A 20,534-nucleotide genomic window follows, 5' to 3' on the forward strand; every position below is an offset into this window, starting at 1 on the left:
AAACATCCTCACACCCTGTGACCTAGTCAAACTGACACCTAAAATTAACCATCACAGCTTCTCTTCAGAGAGAAAGCTCCATGTTATCAGGGACAGTTCACCTGTGCCCAAGAATCCTAAGATAAGCATGGGCCTTCCTTGCTTTTTATTCACTTTAGGCTCACCCCCCCCAACCCCACCCAAGTTCTGACTCCAGGGTTTATACAAGGTCAATAATAATTTTATTTCTAACTCAAGTGTTACATGCTTGCTAGTGGGGGTGATAAATAGCAGTTCAGTTTGCACCCCAGAGGAACAGATTGGGAGCACAACCCTGAATATGACAGCCATGTTACACCTGCTTTGTGCAGAGACTTAACTAATGTGCCAGCATCAGTGTCTGTGCACACCAAGTAGGACTTGGAGGGAGGAGAGTGAGGCCAGCCTCTGGAGGGCAGTGTCCTTCCCTGAGTCATGGACCTGTATGACCAGTGACCTGGCTTTTCTAGACCAAGGTCTACTTGTTCTAAATGTGCTCATGTGCCCCCCCCCCCCGCCACACACACCAATCTTTAGCTTTCAGAAAGGATGTTGTACTGCAACTTATAAAATAAAATATAAAGTAAAGGAAAAATTAGATTTAATTCATTTGTCAAAGTGTGTATATATACACACATATACATATTACTTTACTAACATAGTTTATCTAAACATGCACTTGCTGAGTCTTTAGTCCTTCCCAAATCAACAGAAAGGGTCTTGGTTTTGCGAATAAGAATAATGTCTAATTCACCCTTATCTCATTAATGATTCCAATTAATTTCAGAGCTCTGTCGCTGCCAACTTCTTATTCCTTTACTGATCATAGTACCATGCTGTGCTTTTTATAAAGGAACATATTAGCATATTAGCATAATCTGTTGATTTTAGGGATTGGGAGTACCTGGTCAACCCTCATAGAGATTTCTGGATTTGTACAAAGAATCATGTTGCTGGCTTTGTATCCAAATTACCTTCTCTCTTGAGAACCATCAGCTTGACTCTTCCAGTTCATTGAAATAGTGGTTTACGGGTATTCGGTGATGTAAAACACACACACACACACACACACACACACACACACACACACACACACTGTGTACTGTGTTTGGGAACTAACTTTTTGACCTGGACCCCAGGAGATGAGAGTCTGGGGGATAATTCAGAACACCAAAGAATGCATGCAGTAGTAAAACATGTAGAGGTCCTATAGCACAAACTTCTCATTGAAAACTCAGGGTCTAAGAGGCTAAGAAGTTCACACAGCTGGTCAGTAGCTATCTTGAACTCTAAAGTCACCCCCAGACTAGGTTAAGTATTAAAGATATTTAACAATTGGTAAGGAACTGGCAATGACAAAAAATCTGGAAGCCACAGGTGATTGGCATTAATGCATGCCATCTGTGTATCATCCATGACCCAGATGGCTGCCCTGTTTTCATCAGAGAACCATCCCCCCGCAACCCCCTCCTCACCCCTGTAAGGAAGCAGTCTAGACCTATGGCAGCAGATCTGAACTGCTCACAGTCATTCAGTTCCTATGATCCTAGAGAACTTTAAGTCTTGACCATTCTTCCCTTGGTGCCAAAAGGAAAATTAAAAAGATTATGGATTTAACTTAGACTGCCTGAGTCAATCACTTCAAGGTATTTCTTTTTCTGTACTTAGATCGTCTTTTGTTCAGTCTCACCCCCCTGGTATTGAACTAAGACTTCCCATATTCTTGGTCCAATTCTTCCTCATTACCACCTCCCACACCACTTTACAAATTAAGAATCGATGGCACAAAAATCCTAGTGGGCTAATGGCACCTTTGTAACAGAACTCAGATATCAGCATCCCCCAACCTCCTCTTTTCAGTGCCCACATTGTTCTTAGGCTATTTAATAAAATATTATTTGATTTAGTACAAAGAATAAAAACAGCTTGTGATTCTCCTCTCTTTTCAATGTTCCCTTTCTATTTTTGTACACACTCCCCCAAAGAAATTTTTCTTTGGAAAAGATAAAGTTAATGCCCATGTCAAGTGCCCATTTAGAAGAACTTTGCTCCACCAGCTCTGCCGGACTAATGAAGGGTAATTGCTGTCACCCGCAGACCCGCGGCTTCAGTGCCAGCGAGTCATCAGGCTGATGCTTCCCCCAGCGTGACAACTTCCTTCCCTCAAGGGTTTTCCCAGAGAATCTATAGTGACACTTGAAAAGCAAATAATTAAGAGCAATAAATAGCAAAATCCCCTAGAGAAATATAAATTATTCATAATAATAACTGTGCAGGCTGGCTGGAGGAGGAGTGTTTTTATCATGTGCCATAATTTTCTGAATCTGCTCAAATATGTTTAAAATCTTGGTTTAAAACACTGTTAGTTCCTCAAACCAAATAGAATCACTCTTCAAGGATTTCTTAAAATGCCAAAGTATCAAATTTGATCTCTTGCTCTCTTTCATAATATTAGTGCAAAATATTTTTATCTTACTACATTATCTAGGTCCTACATTATCATTGCTCATTCCTCAGGCTCAGCAACACATCTAAGGGCTGGGAAGAATAGTTGGTTCCGAGAAATGAAGTAAATGGCATAACTCAGAGATCTGGACTGTAACTCAATTACTAGTTGAATGCCCTTTAGCAAGTAACACCTGCTGAGCTTCAGTTCCACCATCGATAATTCTGGAAGTAATCAATCCTGTATCACAGGGCATTGTGAGACTCCAAGGAAATGAGGTGTATAAAAGTATTTTTAAGCAACAAAATACTACACAACTAGTTAAATAAATTGTATCATTATTTCTTCTGCTTTTACCCCTTGTGTTCCATGAGTGCTATCACACCACTTTTGGAACTTAGTATTTCTCATCTCTGAGATCCTCTTGAGAAGTCTCCTTGACAATGCCTCGTAGTTGAAGAGTCTTTACAGGGGCACATGGGTGGATCAGTCAGTTAAGCATTTGGCTCAGGTTATGATCTCAGGGTCCTGGGATGATCGAGTCCCACATTGGGCTCCCTGCTCAGTGGAGAATCTGCTTCTCCCTCTGCCTCTCCCCCTGACTCATGCATGCTTTTTCTCCTTCTCTCAAATAAATAGATAAAATCTTTTTTTTAAAACGAGGTTTTATGTACATAGATCTTATCCTCTCTTCTTGATGGGATAGTAACCTGAATTTGGGAGCAGGCAATAAGCTATCTTGGGAGATGAGAGGACAATCAGCAAGAAAGAGTAAAGGTGGTCTCCCACCCATTCCTGGTTTAGACTCTACAGCTGAAACTTAGACAACAAGCTGTTGGTTACCAGAGGAGAGCTGGGTTGGGAGAATGGGTGAAATAGGTCATGGGGATGAGCACCGGGTGTTGTATGGAAGTGTTGAATCACTGTACTGTACACCTGAAACTAACATTATACTATGTTAACTATATGGTATGTTAACTAACTGGAATTTAAATAGAAACTTAAAAAAAACCAAAACATCTTTCTTGCTGTGTCCTGAGAACTGGCTCCCTCAGCCAATCATTCTAGTCAGTGCTTGAAATGTTCCTCTTCTTTCTTTGTTATATTGTTTGGGGTTTATGTTAGTTTTTCTGATCTAGTTACTTTGCAAAACAAGTCCTCTTCTTCAAATTGTCCCTTTAACAGTAGGTAAGCCTGGGTACATCTTATCTTCCCCTTTACATAGGTCAGAGCTGACCTCAAGCTCTCGAGGTCTCATTTTCCCCTAATATCTGTGTTTCACTTAAGGTTGTCTTTCTCTTTCTTGTTCATCAGCCTTTTAAGTTTTTATTTCATTTTATTTCTTCTATTACTTTTATTAGTTGGACTGAATAAGACCTCTCTATTTGAAGAACTAGTTTCAGATTACTCCAGCTCCTTATTGACTTTCTAGGCAAATTTGATCCTTAGAAACAGGAAATTCCTGGAGAATATTTTTTTCATTATCTTCCTAGGTTCTGGGTCTGCAATAACGTTATTAAGTCATTGAAAAATTTTGCATGTTTTTGTCATAATAAGGGCTTCAAACTCTTTTATTGTTTCATTAGTAAAATCTACCACACTTCTTCAATTAGACACTGAGTTTGGCTCTCGAAAACTAAGGTCAAAGATAGAGATTCTGTCATTAAGAAATCCAGAGCCAGTGCTCACTTCAGCAGCACATATACTAAAAAATTGGAATGATACAGAGAAGATTAGTATGGCCCCTGCACAAGGATAACATGCAAATTTGTGAAGCGTTCCATATTAAAAAAGAAAAGAAAGGGGCGCCTAGGTGGCTCAGTTGGTTGGGTGCCTGCCTTTGGCTCAGGTCATGATCCCAGGGTCCTGCGATCAAGTCATACATCAGGCTCCCTGCTCAGTGGGTAGCTTTTCCCTCTGCCTGCTGCTTCCCCTGCCTGTGCTCTCTCTCTCTCTCTCTGACAAATAAATAAAATCTTTAAAAAAAAAAAAGAAAAGAAAGAAAGAAAGAAAGAAAGAAAGAAAGAAAGAAAGAAAGAAAGAAACATAGAACCAATTTGAAGTAATATGATAGGTAATAACCCACACTTATGATAAGCCACATTAACCCAAACTTAGCTGACAGCCTCCCTTGTGTTCTCTCGGTCTACAATATAAAATGGAATTTAGGTGGTCAGTCCAGAGCTGCCTACTTAGACCTGGCAGGTACAACTGAAACGTCAAACACCATGAGTGCTCTGTAAGATATAGAGAACTTAGATCCCTTGACATTAAAATTCCTGCCTAGTGATCTGGCTGGAAAACACTGTCAATAGAGCAAATATTGTCTGTCTAACCAACACCTGAAAGGTCTAATTCCATCCCAGCTTTCTTGTAATACTAAGTCAAACTGAAGCAGCCTATACTTCACACATTTGTGGTCACATTTGTTGTGACCACATGAGTTAAAAGCCCAACTCACCAATTAAAAAAAAAAAAGCCCATTTCACCACCCCCAACTCTGCCCACAATTGTAAAAATGGGCAGCATAACACAATATAGACACCCACAGCTGCCAGACTCAACACAATAAAAACCGTGGCCTGATCCATTCCAAAGTCTCAATCTCTGAGCATTGCTTTTCTTCCCAAATTCCACTTCTTACTTATTTCTCAAGATTCTCAGCCCATGTACCAGATATTGGATCAGGGATGGGTCACCTAAGGACACCTCAATTCCCCATCTCCCTACAAAGGTTGAGCCTGTCCCTGAAATTTAGACGGCTTGGAGGATCAGAGCAGAATGTGTACACAGTTGTGTTTCACTTAAGGTTGTCTTTCTCTTTCTTGTTCATCAGCCTTTTAAGTTTTTATTTCATTTTGGACACATCACAGTAAGAAAGGGAAACGGAAGGACTGAGACAGTTGGGCACACTCAGATCTTCCCCTCAAACTTTCTAATCAGAAAAGTCAATTCTCTTGCCCTGAGTAGGACAGAGTAAAGAACATTAGGGAAATATCTTTCTTCATGGAAACCAGAAGTTGTTAATAAGTGCTGCTTCAACTTTGATCAAGAATTAAGATAGCATGCAACCTTAACTATTTAGTGATTTTTCTCTGGGTACAAAGGAAGCAAAGAATTGGTTTCATATAAGATTTTGACATCCTAAGAACAACGAATCAGAGAGAGGTTTGGTTTTAGGTAACATATTTAGGTTGTGAGATCTATGTGATGCAAAATTAAATACAGGTCAATGATTATATTACCATAATCATCAGTGGATCAGCGATCCTCAAGGGTGACTTAACAATAGCAATATTATTTGAAATTTGGGATGCTGTGAAATAAATAGTAATTAATGATTATTTTCATTGTTATGATTTATAACATTTGATATATTATAAATTTAATGATTGCAATAATGTGATATAACAAGAATTTAAAGATGATGATTCCTATATTTAATTTGGATATTATTTTATATTAAGTCAATAAAAACCTAGATTGGAGTAGATGGGGTCTGCATTTATGAAAGAGTGTATGATGGAAAATTACTGCCAAAGAATTTAAATAGGATTGTGATTCCAAGGAAAATTTCTTCACAGAAGGGCTTTTGTAGGTTACCAAATCTCCTGAGAACTACAAAATATTACTTGACATAGAACTCTGGCCAAAAGAACACCCACTGATAATCTTAAGAGATTCTATCAAAACTGAGATGACCAAACAGTAACATCAACACAGATCTTCAAGGAAGCCACTCTTGAGTTCTGCATAAATGGAACCCCACACAGGCATTCCGTCAAAATCACAAGTGTCTCTCATTCCTTTACTAGGTCTGGTCCCTCGGGTAAGGTCTCTAACCAGTGGTGACTCTGGTAACCGAACCATGTACTCTCACAACTGAGCCATGTACCTGCGATGCAACTTTGTGACAATACTATCAAAAATGGGAATTTCAGGTCATACTGCAAAAATGTTCAATTGCTTAATTTGACAGTGTCTTCTCAACAGGCAGCTGCCACTAATTTTTGAGCTTCTGGAAGAGGAAGGAAGAAACACTTCTTAGGTGGTGTCACGTTTTCTCAAGTGGAGGCTTTCTTACTAAAATAAAATAAAAATATTCTTGTAACTAAGAAGCCTTGAGAAGTTAAAATGTATGTCAGCCACAAGAAAGGGGTGTTATGTACAACAGGGGCCTGAGGACGCAGGTTTGCAATAAGTTCTGTAGCTATGTGCTGCCCTGGTTTAAGTGTAGGTTGGAGTTAACCCAATGTAGTTTTTCCAACAAAAAGTAACTTTTCCCAAACCCTGTGTACCCTTGCCTGTTCCTTTTTTATTTAATTGTACAGATCCCTAATAAGAATTCACTCTGAAGGGTAAAGGAAGAAAACTTAAACATTCCTTTTGGTAATAACTTAAAAGTATATATATAATGGTATTTTCTCAACTTAAGCTCTATGAAGTTATATAATATTCTTTCTTCATCGAAATCCCAATGCCTTGCAATGCATCCTTTTCTACAGGTAACAAGTCCATCCAGGCAAATAGTTACCTTTCTTCAAATAAGAACAAAAATAAGAACTTAAAACTTTGAGGAGCTTGGGAAATTGATGAAAATGGAAACTATGTGTAGGGAGAAAATGTTATCTTTTGATCACAGCCTTCCTTTCTATTCATTTAATATAGCCCGAATTTGCATATCAGAACACACTCCTTGTCCAGCATAGAAGTAGCTAGTCTGTTTAAAAATGATGTCAGATTGAGACAGGTATATTATAAAACAAGGGGAAAAAGAAAAGAAGAAGAAACACTGCTTCACTGCTTTCCTTACTCTAGAATATCACTCACCCATCCATCTTCTATTTTTAAACAAATCAAGCATCTGCTTTATTGGGTCTGCACCAGCGGTAAGTTGACAACTAATGATTTTCAGGCAGTCTTCAGTCTTCAAGGCTCACCGTGGAGTAACGGTACTGGTCTGCCTATCTCCTCCCTTCCCCTCTCCTACCTCTGGGAGTGAGTCTGTCCTGTCCTCCTTCCGCCACTGCAAGAGACCCCAGCTTTGGCTGACAGGCTCTCAGGGGAACATATAGCCGAGAGGCTCTAGGGTTCATGGGGAGCTCAGGCTTAATGTCCAAGTGATCTCCAGTCCACCAGGTCTCTCAGAGTAGCTACAAAATGAATTAAATAGACTTTGGAGGCCTTGTCTGGAAGGCTATCTACTAGTGATAGCTTCGAGTGCCAATAACACCTAGAACAGAGCCTTTTTCATGTAATACAGGCAATCATTTGCACCTACATTAGTGTGGGAGCTTACTTCTGTGGAAGAGGCCTGTAAATGAACCAGATGAATCAAGTAAAAAATGTGCATCAGAGTTGCTACATATTAATATTAAAATGTAATAGAGTAAGCTACAAATGAGCAAGAATACTGTGGAATGCCCACTCCCCATCTACCAGCAGATATCTGATGCTAAGCTGGGTACAATAATAGCTTGAATGCTAGATATCTGCATTTACATTTCTCCCTTTTTTTTCTTAAAAATATTTTTTAGTCTATTTTTACTATCCTGTTCCTCACCAATAGGCCTTCAATGATCCTGAAAGAAATGCAATCTCCCTCTAGTGCATAGACATTAAGCAACTCTGGGTCTAACAAAGTATGATGCCAATCTGAATTTTATAAATTATTTATCATCAATAAAAAAGAGATTAGGTCCTCAGGAAATGCATACCTGCATCCCCCAATCCCGTTATACAGAAGTTATTTTGTGTGAGCCTGGATCAAACATGTAAAGGCGATGTTTAAGGTATCACATTGCTTTTCCCGTGGAGCTCCTTAACTTCCCCAGCACAACTCTTCGCCTTTTTGAGGTTAACCTAGAATGCAACACAAATCATACAGGTTGCTGGGAGACAAATTCTGGCCTCCCAACACAGGGAGCCTCATGAATTTTTTCACCACTTTTTGTTTTGATTTTGGAGCCCCAGAAATTCCAGTCTCTGTTTCCAATCATGTCAATACTTTCATAAATCTTATCAAAATTATGTTTACCTGTATGTACCTGATGCTGCTGACTGCTGCCACCCCCTTCTTGAATTCCTTCTGTTTTGGTGTTCTGAGGTACTGGAGTGGCCAGACCAGCTCCTTGTTCTCAGTTCCCCAGACTTAAGCAAAGTAAGTGACAATTAATGCAGCATGACTCTAGGTTCAGCAGCAAATCGCCCTGTGAGCCACCTTCTTAGATCCCTCTTCCTAGATTCATTGTCTTGGCTTAGCCAAGCCTCTAGAGGAGTTCTTTGTTTAGACTTAAAAAATATATAGCAGCACAGATGTGAAATCCATGAAACATGCACCAAGAAGCAAAGGCTTGATATCAGTAACATAAGACTCTCCCCCATTATTATTTCATCCTTCCTCTAAATACACATAAACCTCCTGTGAGCATCACTACGTGCTGCTTTCCCTCCTCCTCCACTGTGAGATGGTCCTTCCTCTTCAGTCTCTGCCCGACTCAAGGGAAACAAATACTCTGTTTTGAAGGGATTCTAACCCCTCATCTATGATCCACTTTCATATTCTATAAGTTTCTTTCTCCAAAATCAAAAGACTATGTAGATGAGTGAGACTATCTTAATAAAAGTGCATAATGTAACAAGCATTGTATTGTGTTAAATCAACATCTTGAGCCATCAAACAGCATGTATGTTTCAGTGCTTTTCCTTAATAAACCAATCCCTGCCTCCCTTTTTGACAAAGGCATGGGTAGGCATTTGCTCAAAGGAAAGTGTATTTCATTCAATAATATTATTATTTTATGTCAATAATAGGACAGGAGATTCAATCCCTGGGGACAAAGAGTGAGGGAGAGAGAATGAGGCAGGGAAGGACAAGAAGCGATACAAGCCGAGGGTCAATCATGATGGCCAGGGCTTCGAAATGAGTTGTGAAAAGACAAGGCATTTCTACTCAGCCATGCAAGATGAACCCGCACAAGCTATGCAAAGAAGTGGTCACTTGGAACAGTTTGTGCATGAGAGGAAAGAAACAGAAGTATTCCCTTCAATTCTCACAGAGATTTCCCCCGCTCACTCTCTAGATGCATGTACTTACAAGCTATAGGGCATTCCTCCTGGGATCTGCTATTTATATGCCTGGATTTCTCCTGTCAAATATCTCCCATGGTCACAATTTTCACCACGAGGAATTAACTCCCTGCTGCTCACATTGCACCATCCAGCCCTTTCCTTTTGGCCTCTTCTCACAAAGTTAGACCCCACTCTCTGAAGTATGCTACACTGTTAAATATGAGCTTGGAGGTAGCCAGATCAGTAGCTACAAAACAGGTGTCAAAGAATTTGTCTGTTTATGCCAGTAAAGATGTTCCATCTAGAGGAGCAACTGTATTTCAAGCAATCCGCTAATTAAGCTTGGACCAATTCATTGCTAGCCCTCCATCTTATGCACAGGTCAAACAAGTGGGTTGAAGGAGGATGTGATGAGAGTCACCAGCCCTCCACTCTAGCCTCCCACATCTTCGCAACTTTGGTTGGGAGGGAGTGGAGAGGGAAATTTAGGAACTTCTACAAGCTGATGACAAATTATTTATTGTATACCTAGGAACTAGAGAAATTACAAGATCGTTTGATGGACCCATTAAGTCTACTTCAGGATGCTTCCCATTCTACAGATGAGAACACTGAGTGAAATAACTTGCCTAAGTCCCAACATCTAGTGGCAGTCAGGACAAGAGTGCCCATGGTAGTGTCTCCAAGGACAGTGTTATTAAAAACCACCCCAAAGTGATTTCTGTAATGTAAAATAGCCATTCCTTCAGAGTGTGTTGTGTTTCTGACTGCGTCAAAGTCTTTGTTCTGTTCCTGAGAAATAAATTCTCTTCACAGCTGTGGCTCATAGAAACAAGAATAGTTGAACAGAATATCCCTCTCATTTATTATGTAATTGAAAAACAACTCAACAATGTCACAAAATCATCTGTGATTCATTTAGACCACATCACTTTAGCACTTGTGAAGCTAATGCTTTCTTCTTTGTCATGTCTTCGCTTGAACACATAGTCATTCTAGTCATCACAGAGGCAAGTGAATGTGATCTGCCTTCTACTATATTCTTGGTGCAACTAATATATCATCAGATCTCAGAAGTTTTGAGTCTGATGGCACATGTTGAAACTTTTTTTTTAAGATTTTATTTATTTATTCAACAGAGATAGAGACAGCCAGCGAGAGAGGGAACACAAGTAGGGGGAGTGGGAGAGGAAGAAGCAGGCTCCCAGCGGAGGAGCCTGATGTGGGGCTCGATCCCATAACGCCGGGATCACGCCCTGAGCCAAAGGCAGACGCTTAACCACTGTGCCACCCAGGCGCCCCCACATGTTGAAACTTAATTAAACCTGTTTCTAGAGATTAATGCCATTTTAGGCTTGTGAAAATGTATGTTTTAGGCATTTGCAGAGGATTTTTCTTTTCTGTTATGGGCCTAAATTGCCTTTATAACTTCAATCAAATATTATTTATTATTTGCCCATAGATTTCTGGATCCACATCAAGTTTTCTTTCATAGAAAGCCATACTATCAAAATGGATGATAGGCTGAAAAGGTAAGAGCCACAGCCACCAAGGTTCACGTCTGGAGCAAAGGGCAGCTCCTGAGGCATCATCACAGGAGATGTCGAGATGACACAGTCTCATGCTTCACACCTGGAGCTGCCTAGCTCTCAACCAAGCCCCGGGGCCATGGGCCCTGCCTGACCCCGGTAAGTCTCTTTGTGGACCTAGGAGTTGGAGAAGTTAGCATAGTCTTTATTTAAGCCATACTCACCTGCTTCTTGTATCCCAGGAATAATGAGTTCATGAACGTGTCAGAGAGATGAGAACAAATTGGTTATTTTCTATTTATTTTTTGTTATCTTAGTTGCCCCCAAAATAGCTTTACTTACTTTATGATCTTTTATGGATCTTTAAGTGCTTCATGTACACAAAAGATAGCAGTAGAAATATGAAGTGAAAGAAAGATCAGAGAGCCAAGATAAGTACTTACACACAATTCTGATCAGGCACAACCTTCAGGGCAAAGAGAAACATCGATCTCCACGGTCTTGAGATTAACAATTTGAACCTTCAGCACTTTTATTTATGTTTTATGCAATTTCCCTCTTGTTACTCTCTTTACAATCCTCCTGCTCATGTAAAAAGTTCCAAGAGCTGTTCTAGGCCCATGCTTCTCAAACTTTAAAGTGCATATAACTGATCTTGGGATCCTGTTAGAAAGTAGAATCTGATTTAGTAATCCCCAGTGGGACCTGAGAGGCTGCCCAAGCTACACCAGGAAGATCCTGATGCTGCTGGTCCACAGACTTCAGACTGCTCTTTGAACAATGAGAGAGAGGACAAGCTCCTGGAAAGAGGGAAAATGCTTTACCCACTGCTGTATCCACTTTCCTGCTCACCTCCCCACCCCAAGTCCCAATACCAAGAAATAGCTCAGTTAGTATTTGTAATCTCATAAGCCAAAGACAGACATTGCTCACCATCCTCTTCTACCATGACCATTCTTCATGACCATACCTGCTTATTGGGTCTGTCCAGCTGGCTTGTCAAGTCTCACCAATTCTGCTGCCTGAATCTCTCTCACATGTCCCCCCAGTTTCCTGGCTGGCCTTCCTACCTATAGCCTCTCTATACTGATCCATACTCTCCATTTCTGCCAGGATGATAATCTGGAAACAGGATTCTCATTGCCTCGAAGAAAAAAAATCTAACCACCCCCCCCCCCCCCCGCCATAGCATACAAGCCCCTTTCACCTTCTGACTGATGTTCAAACTTCCTGGCTAATAACATACCACTTCCTCACACAAACCTCAGCCTCCTGCCAAAGAGACCATAGCTCCCAGAAGGGACTATTCTTTTACCCTCAAGCCTTGTACATGCTTTATTTTCTCTCTGGAAGGTTCTTCTCATCCCCATCCCTTCTTTTTATGTGGAACATTTCTGTCAAAACACAGCTCGAATGTCATCTGCTCTTTGAGGCTTTTCTGAGTCCCTTTCTGTTCTCAGGCATGTTGTCTATTCTCTCCTGTATGTCTATGCCAAACCCTTTATGTCCTCTGAGTGCACATAATGTTTCATTAGATTCCTTTAACCTGGCTGTCTATCCACACTAAACTGGGATTCCTTGAGATAGAAACTGTGCCTTATACATCTTCTCCCCACTAATGTATAGAAGAGTGCCTGATATGTGGCAGCTGTTCAATAAATTTTTGCTGCTTGAATAAATGGGGAGTAAAACAACTTTAGAAGCACATACTGATGACTTGCACAGCTAGGTGCTGGTAGCATAGAGAAACCAGCTTCCCTACCACTGCTCCCTATGAGATTTCCTTTCATGACACTTCACTTAGCCTCCAGTATGGGAGGACCTCCAGTAATAGGGAGCAGAAGAAATACAAAGAAGAATTAACTGATGAGACCCAAAAAGCCCTAGTCTTTGCCTGAATATTTGGGTTTCACTTGGAAATATCAGGGAGGAACAGTTTTAAAGATGTCATACCAGAATTTTTTCAGGAGATGAAATCTAATAATAAACACATGTTAAAAACTAAAAGGTAAAGATTTTTCTTTGTTCTTTTTTTTTTTTTTTTTTTTTTGGTTAGGCACGATGTCTGAATATTCACATGGGATGTGGGAGGCATTTCACAGGACTTACTTATGACTAATGAGTATGTTCTCCTCTAGGAAAGGCATGCATGTGGAGTGGGTTCAGGCTCCTCCAAAATCCTCATTTATCAGTTGGATATCAACTCCCACTTTCCTGATGGAGCCTCCCCCTATCTTTGTGCTCAACAGACCCGACTGTGTACCCAGTACATACACACAGCACATTCCCCTCTGGATCTGCTATGAATTCCTGCAGGAGGGGCCTCTACGCTCAGTGTCTGGTGGGATTTATTTTCCTGTAGTGAATGTGCCTAGTGAAAGTTTGCCTTGACTAGTCCTTGCGCTTGTCTGGGTGTTCCCCACTTGCCCCCCACTTTCCATAACCCAAACAAAAAACACATTTTCTACAAGAGCATCAAAGTACAATTTCTTTTCAGTTCTATTCAATTGCATTTTTTTCTTTATACCAATCAAGTGATTAAGGAATGGGACATGACTTAGGGATGCTCTTCCTAGTTTTCTCATGCTGCTGATGAAGAAACTGAAACTCAGAGAAAGGGAGGAACTGAGTGAGGTGACTCTAGATGATGACAGAGTTAGGACTACATTTCCTGAGTTTTGGGCCAGTTTGATCTCTAACATGGAGTACCTGACTGTTGATTGTACTTCTTATTAATCTTCATGGGCTTTGCAGTCAAAAGACCCAGACCTATCAATGTCCAGTTCTTCCTGATAAACTACGGAGCCCAGTATTGTCACCTATAAAGCAGGTAGAGCAATAATTACTACTCCTACAAGGTTATTGTGAGAAACAGATTCCTTACGAATAAGGAAGTATTCTGTAAAGACTGAGACATCATATAAAATGTGACATAATAGAAAAAATATATATTGGTCTCTGCCCCTCTAGTCCCTGGCACAGAGCTCCTAAACCCTTATAATTTCCCAAGGGATAAGAACATTAGGGTCCTCTCTTGTTCTAATATTTGTCTTTGACCTGATCTCTGACATAGGGCCCCTAAAACTCTCGTAAGTTCCTAAGTGATAAGAACACTTAGGAGCATCTTTTGTTCTAACAAGTGACTCTGGGCAGGCTTTTCGATGGCTCCTGGATGCAGGCTTGGACCCAGAAAGATGAAGTAATGATTACAAGTTTGGAATTTTCAGCCCCACCCCCACCATCCTCCAGAGAGTAAGGAGGGACTGGAAATGGAGCCAATGATCAATCATGCCTATACAATTAGCCTCCATAAAAATCTCAAAACTATGGGGCACAGAGAGCTTCCAGGTTGGTGAACACATCCACACTGTGAGGGTGACACACCCCAACTCCACAGGGACAGAAGCTCCCCTGCTCAGGACCCTCCCAAATCTCACCCTATGTATACACTCTGTGGCTTTTCATCTGTATCCTCTACCACAACCTTTAGTAAATGGGTAAAGTAAGTAAGTGTTTCTTTGAGTTCTGTGAGCCAGTCTAGCAAATTAATTGAACCCAGGTTGGAGGATGATGGAACCCTCATTCTTTAGCTGGTTGGTCAGAAGCACAGATGACAACCTGAGCTTGTGACTGGCATCTCAAGTGAGGACCAGGAGGCAGTCTTGTGGGACTGAGCCCTTAACTTGTGGGATCTGATGCTATCTCCAGGTAGAGAGTGTCCAAATTGAATTAAGTCGTAGGACACCAGCTGGTGTCACAGAGAATTTCTTGGCATCGGCAAAAGCCTCCTCACATTTGGTGACCAGAAATGTCAGAAGTGTTCTGTGTGACTAGTAAAGGAGACACAGAAGAAACACACAATAGGGAAGAATTACGTTTTTCCCTACATAGGAAGAAATGGTAGTTTCTTCCTTTACAAACATTAATTATTACTACTTCTTTCTAACAATGAGTTTGCCAATTTTTTTGCATATAGAATTTAATAGAATTTTGTGCCACCCAGAAAGTTAAGACAAACTGATTTTAGAAGTACTACAAAACTTAAAGGTACATATGTAAACTATACAAAATGAAGAAATTTCTTTGAGCTGTAAATTTGTCTTTAGTATTTCATTTTTGCAGCTGACCACGTCCCAACACACCTCTTAATCAGTCTTGAGTACACTGAATCTGTTTTGAGAATTAGCTAGGATGTTCCAATCACTGGGCCCTATCATTTTACCCTCAGCCACTCTTTCCCTTTGGGACAAGGGGAAGTGCCAAGCAGAGGTCTAAGACTGTATTAGACTAATGTCTCATGGGACTTCTCCAGCAGGTTTCCTTGAAGATCCAGCTATCCAACAGAAGTTTAAGGACTGCCTGGAAAAATGATAACTAACACTTGCACAGACTGAACTAACAAAGCTGTTACCTATGCAGTCTGCAGAGGCAGGGAACCTTTTCTTTCCATTTAAAAGTAGAGGCTCACTGATGTAAAGTGATTTTTTCAGGTACCCTACTGGCAAGTTCTGATACTAAATACAATGTGTTTCCTGCTTCAGCACGCTGTTATCTCTGTAAATTCCTAAGGTTAAAAGGAGTCTTTATATCTTCCAGAAGCAGTATCCAACGTGTGGGTACAAATAAGGGTGGAGAGAAGGCCTCCCACTCAAATTTCTGGAGTCCGTATATTTGGTGAAAATTCTTACATGGTATGTATTTATGATATGTAGGCTGTTAGCATCAATGATGAAACACAACAGTAACATAAAAGATGTTAAGGACAGTTTGCCATAACAGTTGTTTTTACATGAATATACATCCCTTTCCCTGCTGGTGATGTGTTAGCATGAAGGAAGGAGGAAAGGTGTGCCTTGGTATTTCTATCAGTCTCCATGGGGACAGACTCAAAGGCAGAAGTTGATGGTGGGAAGCAAAAAATATTCTGTCTGTGAATGCCTATGAATCTCACTCTATTCACCAGATGTGGGCAGAGACAGCTATGGGGTTTAGACACATTTACTGATAATGCTTTTCAGCTGCTGCCCAGATGGGGCTCAGATTCATTCTCCAATAACGTCTTTGCTTCCCTCTCATTGCACCCATGTACCCCAGGGTTGGCACAGAAAAGTACTCATGATCTTTTATCATTTAGACATCTGGTGCAAAAAAGAATTTTTCCCTGGGCTACTTGAAAACTCACAAACATGATTTGGCTGACCTCAAGCATTTAGAGCTCAAGTGCATAAAAGTGTGAGAAATTGATAGGATGTCAGAAGCACCTTGGCTCACACACTGCACCTCACAGCCACCTGGTTCTTTCAGCTGCTGGCACTTGCCATTCCCTCTTCCAGGGCACTTTCCTTTTAGGATACTCACAGAAACTACCCAAAGGCCAGAAAACAGTAGGAAGCCTCACTGGGGATCACACCCCCCTGAGGCCAGTTAGCAACTATATCAGCATGACCTTGACTGTCCCTCTACACACACATGTCTGGACCTCTCCTTGATAAGCATCCTCTAGTTTTTCTGATCCAAACACAAAATCACTCTGTCCATGCTCTCCCTGATCTTTTCAGACATGACCTGTTGCTGAAGATTTCTCTGCCCTATCTAGGAGCAGCAGGCTTGGCTCCATGAATTGTGGGGCCCGGTGCAAAATGAAAATGCAGGAACCCGTGTTCCAAAAGCAGGGGGAAAGTGTCATTTAAAGTATTCAAATACAGAATCTCTTCTTTGTTGCATGGCCTCTCTCTTGCTTTGTCATGGTGTTTTCTATTTGATATGTAATGTCATTCTAAGTAAAGAAAAATTAAAAATTTAAATTACTAGCTTCGATTTTACCATTTGTCTTTATATTGTGCAATGCCAGGTTTAAACGGAAATGCAAGAGCATATAACTCATATGCAGAGTCACCAACATTAAGCTATTTGTATATCATGAAAGCATATGTATTTTGTTCTCACCAGAAGAGTGGGAAAACTGCATAAAATAAAATCCAGTTTTTCTTTCATTTGTCTATACATGCACATACTACTGCCTAACTCTGTACCACTGGCTTAGTGATAAAGAAAGGAAGGCTGACACAATATGAGACTGCAAGTTGCCCTCTCTCTCCCTTTCCTTCTGTGTCATCACTTTCAGCATAAGTGGTTGGCTAGTGCAGGGAGGTACAGGAGTAAGAACACGACACAGATCCTTGGTCATTTGTGTTCCTTAGGACACTGCTGCCTTCCTTCAGTGTTCACAGCAAATTCTGGTTAGAATGAAAAGCATGACTTACCAGATTGTCATCCCTTCCACTTAATCATAGATGTAACATGCTTATCTTGTACTCACCTTGAGTCTCACTGATCTCCCATGCACTCTGTAACCATGGGTACCCTGTGCTCAAGGGTATCTTGTGCTCATGGGGCACCCATGCTCATGGACATCCTTTACTCATGAGACACCCTGTTCTCATGGGGCCTCCAGTGTTTACGGGCACCTTGTTTTCATGGATATTCTGTGTTCATGGGGCATCTTTTGCTCATGGGAACTAGTGAGCATTATATGCAGGTAAGAAGGGAAATAATTGAGGACGTACATATTGCACATAGCTCCTCTTTTATGAGCATTTCACTTACAAAGCAAACGCATCTCCATATTTTGATATGTTCTCTTACTGTCTTCACAGTTTTAACCTGTTTTACATCATATACCTCTGCCCCATAAAGGTATCTCAGGGCCCTAGCTCCACTACTCTCCACTACTCTGTTATTCCTCCTCTTGCTAACCAAAACTGGTGTTGGCAAAGGAATCAAAATCAAGCAGTTTCTAGGAAGCCACTTGGCAAATGCATTTCTGAGTTTGAACACTCTAGTGTGCAACTTGTGGTGTAAATCCTAAAAATGGTTACTATAAAATCTAATCACTGCCTCTGCGACTGCCCCTGCTTCTATGATTTACTAAAGTAAACAACAAATGATGGTTTTTAACATTTTCCTAGCGTAACAGATGGTCTATGAAACACCATTGGGGCAAAGACATGTTTAAATCTAGTATGTGGCAATAACCATTATGAATCAGACAGAAGAGTTCAAGTTTCAGCTCTGCCACTAATGATGCAAGTAGGTTAGCCTCCAGAAGCTTCAATTTTCTCCTCCATAAAATGAATCACTCACCTTACAGTATTATTTTAAGACTCCAGTGAAGTAATGATTGTGAAAGTATTTTGCAAACTCTAAAATGCTGTACAATTTGTGAGATAATATTATAATAATTGGGACCTTAGTTGAGAAATAAAAAATAAATCTTTAACATTAAATTGAAAAGTGAATTCTTTACTCCCAAAAGTATATCATTCAAAGAACACAAGAAGAAAGTCACTTCCTGTGATCCTGGCCAACCCCCTCACTCCTAGTTTCCATACTCCCAGAGAGAGGGAAAAAGATGCAGACATTAGAGGTGAATGACAGCTACATGGAGTAGGCTCATCTAGACACTCTACTTTAAGCTGGTTAATTAAGAGCATGTCTTCTCTGCTTAATACTAAGCTCCACAAATGGACACTTTGTGGTGCTCTGCTGTATCCTTAGAGATGAGCACAATGCTGGGCATGTAGTAAGTGTTCAGCAAAGATTTTTGGAATGAATGCATTAATGAAGGAGTAAGTGAAAGAGTGACAGAATGAATGCATGGCTGAGATAAAGATGAAGAGAGGAGAGCAAAAAGTATAGACAGGGCGAAGCTAAACTCATCCTGTAATTTCTAATTCTCATACCACCTGCTTATTTATCCAGATGACAAGGCAAGCATTTTTCAGTCTCCTTTAGCTTTCTCCTTAACCTTCTGTTAAAGATTAATAATACCACAATTCCTTTCTGCCACATCAAAGGAAAGAATGAAATTTCAGAAGAACATGGTCAACAGATAAGTCTGGGGAATACTTTAGGATCAGACCCCAGTATTTTATGTTCTTGAATAGCTTTATGCTTAATCATGATGGTTTGGTCCATTTCTTGCCACATGTGGCATTTTCTACAGGAGAATGATCCCACAAGTATAAACAGCCAGAACCATTAACTGAACATGACACATGGGCTATGTGTATTTTTTCCCCTGCAACACGATGAAAGCTCTTTTACAAGATGCCAGTGTGCTAAAAATATTACATCCGTTCTGTTTATTGTTTTCTTCTAATGAAGCTGAGAGAATTTGCCTTGTGGAGTTTGATAAAATAAGTCAACTCATTTATTCTGCACAGATAAAATGTTATTCAAAAAGCATAGTTAGGAGATAAAATCTTTTTTTCTCTGATTCTCTCTTTTTCTCAAAAGAATCTTTCTAAAATCTTTTTGTTTCTAATGAGTACTTTTTCTGTTCCCAATGAGTTAAACAGATCTTAATCTAAATTCTTGTGAACACTGGGGCGCCTGGGTGGTGCAGTCAGTTAAGCACCCGGACTCTTGGTTTCAGTTCAGGTCATGACCTCAGGGTCATTACATGGAGCCCCACATGGACTCCATGCTCAGCATGGAGTTTGCTTAAGACTCTTTCTCCCTCTCTCTCTCTGCCTCTCCCCCCTGCATTTTCTCTCTCAAATAAATAAATAAATAAATAAATCATAAATTCTTGTGGACACTCTACAAAAAGTTTAAATTTGATTCCTTTTTTAAAAAGTGAGCCTAGACACTCTGCCACTGCCTTAAAAATAATAAATAAGTGATTTGATTCACAAAATACTGACTCAAAATTCCACAACAAAAGAGGACCTGAGTATGCCTTTAGGCCTCCATGTAGTGAGTCAGATATAGGCCTCAATTGGAGTGGGAGTCTTGGTTCATCATATCTGACAAGCAATAAATACAAAATTATAAGTAAGCAAATAAAAAATTATTTTCAAAAAACCCCCAAAAATTATTAACATAAAGACCCAGTCCCTCACACATTATGAAATTTGATATCTTAAATCCTAAATAGACTGATTAAAGGTAGTGAAATTGAGTCAGTAATTTAAAAACAGCCCAAAGTCAAAAGTTCAGGACCAAATGGCTTTAAAGGGGAATTCTACCAAACATTTAAAGAGGAGCTAGTATCTATCCTTCTCAAATTATTCCAAAAAATTGAAGAGGAAGTAAAACTCCCAAACTCCAAGACACAACAACAATAAAAAAGAAAATTACAGGTCAATATCCCTGATGAACATAGATATAAAAATTCTCAACAAAATATTAGCAAACAATTTAACAGATCAAGTGAGATTTATTCCAGGGATGCAAGGCTGGTTCAGTGTCTGCAAATCAATCAATGTTATACACCACGTTAACAAAACAAAGAATAAAAGTCATATATATAATTATCTCAATAGATGCAGAAAAACTTGACAAAATTCAACATCCATTTGATAAAAATTCTCAACAAAATGGATATAGAAGGAACGTACTCCAACATAATAAAGGTCACATATGATAAACCCATAGCTAACTTCATATTCAATGATGAAAAGCTG

The 20,534-nt window shown here is 40.1% G+C and overlaps 1 non-coding gene across 1 annotated transcript; it reads left to right on the forward strand.

Moving 5' to 3' along the window:
• Nucleotides 1-4,145: 4,145 nt before the first annotated feature.
• Nucleotides 4,146-4,254, forward strand: LOC113249796 (U6 spliceosomal RNA). Its single transcript, XR_003313878.1, has one exon. It is a non-coding gene; the product is annotated as a U6 spliceosomal RNA (small nuclear RNA).
• The last annotated feature ends 16,280 nt before the right edge of the window (nt 4,255-20,534 follow it).

This window comes from Ursus arctos, unplaced genomic scaffold (genome assembly GCF_023065955.2).
Source record: "Ursus arctos isolate Adak ecotype North America unplaced genomic scaffold, UrsArc2.0 scaffold_13, whole genome shotgun sequence".
NCBI classification, from domain to species: domain Eukaryota; kingdom Metazoa; phylum Chordata; class Mammalia; order Carnivora; family Ursidae; genus Ursus; species Ursus arctos.